General features: G+C 49.4%; 1 non-coding gene across 1 annotated transcript; it reads right to left on the bottom strand.

Moving 5' to 3' along the window:
- Nucleotides 1-478: 478 nt before the first annotated feature.
- On the bottom strand, nt 479-633 carry LOC143364248 (5.8S ribosomal RNA). Its single transcript, XR_013084047.1, has one exon. It is a non-coding gene; the product is annotated as a 5.8S ribosomal RNA (ribosomal RNA).
- Between the last annotated feature and the right edge of the window lie 1,867 nt (nt 634-2,500).

Below are 2,500 nucleotides of genomic sequence, written 5' to 3'. Positions count from 1 at the left end.
TATCTCTTTCTTTATTTGTGTCCATTCACTGTAGTCTCTTGAGACTCTTATACCTTTCGTATACGCATCATTTCAGACGACGTCGGGAGCGCGTAAAATGTTCGAGAGTGAAACGCTTCTTCCGCAATGCGAATCGTTCCAGAGAGAGAGGAGAGAGAGATTTCGATCGTCGGAGCGGTGTTCACGGGCGGTCGTATTGAAAATACGACTCACGACGCCGCAAAACACTCACGCAAGTCCGAATGCGATACCCATTCCTATTTCCTTCTTCTCACGAAACCGTTAGACGCAATGTAAAATTTGCAATTTTCACAGAACCGCGTCAAACGCCGACGAAACGTCCATCATTCGCTCGTACGTAGCATCTTTGCAACCCGACTCAGAAACGCTCTTTGCGCCCTCCACAAAATTCGACATGGAGAGGTAAGCGACGGCGGGGACTTACAAGAGCAACGCAAGCAGTATTTGGTTACGTAAACGACCCTCAGCCAGGCGTGGTCCAGGAATTGTATCCGTGGACCGCAATGTGCGTTCGAAATGTCGATGTTCATGTGTCCTGCAGTTCACACGTTGACGCGCAATTAGCTGCGTTCTTCATCGACCCACGAGCCAAGTGATCCACCGTTCAGGGTAATCGTATAATTTGATTTATAATCAATATATAATTATGTCTCTTGTTCTGCGGTTCATAAGAACGCCGATACCTGAAAGCTCCAACCAGCGCGCGAAGGAGATTCAGGCGTCGTTTTTAAGGACGACACACGATCGTCCGTAGAAACGGAAACCGTCGCGAGTACGCGATTGCAATGCGCACACGTATCCGACGGCCGGGCGGAAAATACATTGAAAAACCTTTAAAGTGGAAAACACAGGAGGAGAATTCAGAAAACGACGGGGATCATAGACAACCCGATACTGGATCCCGACACTTCTCCTCCTCCTCTCTCTTATTGGAGAATGAACTCGATAACTAGCGGACTTCACAGCCGGCTCTGGCCGTGCGCGATCGTTCGTCCCAAGCTCTTGTGCACTGTATTATCGCCACACAGAGAGTAGAGTGTCAGAATCGCACACAGCTTTACGCGAGCTACGCAGCCGGTCCTCTCGAAACACATTTCCAATTGTGCACGGAGAACGATTATTCGATACTAGCGGACTTCACAGCCGGCTCTGGCCGTGCGCGATCGTTCGTCCCAAGCTCTTGTGCACTGTATTATCGCCACACAGAGAGTAGAGTGTCAGAATCGCACACAGCTTTACGCGAGCTACGCAGCCGGTCCTCTCGAAACACATTTCCAATTGTGCACGGAGAAAGATTATTCGATACTAGCGGACTTCACAGCCGGCTCTGGCCGTGCGCGATCGTTCGTCCCAAGCTCTTGTGCACTGTATTATCGCCACACAGAGAGTAGAGTGTCAGAATCGCACACAGCTTTACGCGAGCTACGCAGCCGGTCCTCTCGAATATACGTGTTCGTCAACGAACACGCATGCGGCGACGTTTTGTGCTCTATGTCATACGCGAACTCGATAAATAGAGCGGGACTCACAGCCGGCTCTGGCAGCGGTCATTCGTCCCACGCTCGTGTGTGCGCTATCGCCACACAGAGTAGGGTGTCAGACTCACGCAGCTTTAAAAGCGAGCTTCACAGCCGGTCCTTCTCTCATCCTATTCCTCGACGTTCGTGACAGAACACAACGCGTTCACCGCAAGTTTTCCACAGGTACCCTGTTGTTGTCCTCTCTTTCTCTAGAGGAGAGACAACACCACCGTTTCCAATGGACGTATCTCGGACACCACAGGCGAAGACCGAGGAAGCGCGATATGTGGATTCGAATCGACGCTTACATCCCTGTTCTTGCGACCGTAATTGTCCATTATAATTGTCGAGAGCCTACACACAGGCAGACCAATGGCGTATATTATAGTATACACGTCTCTTTGACACGAGGTATTTTTATCAAAGAGAACACGATCCATCAGGTGGCGGGTGAAAAACATCGATTCGTAACGACGGGTATTTCTATATTCGTGGTTAAGCTATAACATTCAGCGTCCGACGGGAAACCGCACCCTATTGATCGTTCGAGTTTGCAATGTGAACGTCGGTGACGATTCCCGAAGACCCGAAGTACAGCTCTTCGCACTCACTCCCCAATACAAGTAAACGATGCGATGCTCCACCTTCACGCAAGCACCCTCTGTTTCCTCGTGTGTCATTCTCATTGAGATCTTTCGTCCCATTGTCGAAAGAGTGCATATATTATATATTGCCGTGTTTGTGCACAAATGGTCTGGCGGGCTCTCTGCGCCTTAATTTTGGACGGGAGAATCGTACGCTTTGAGTAACTATGTACTCCATGCGTAACTATGACCTCCACACGTAAGCCGTTGCATGGGGAGTAGTTCGTCGCTATACACATCCCCTACTCCCCTTTTTCTTTACTTTCTCATCATACGATGATTACACAGGAGAGTGAATTCCTTTTATTATAACCT

Source organism: Halictus rubicundus, unplaced genomic scaffold (genome assembly GCF_050948215.1).
Source record: "Halictus rubicundus isolate RS-2024b unplaced genomic scaffold, iyHalRubi1_principal scaffold0390, whole genome shotgun sequence".
NCBI lineage: Eukaryota > Metazoa > Arthropoda > Insecta > Hymenoptera > Halictidae > Halictus > Halictus rubicundus.
This window is presented reverse-complemented; position numbering and strand designations above follow the sequence as displayed.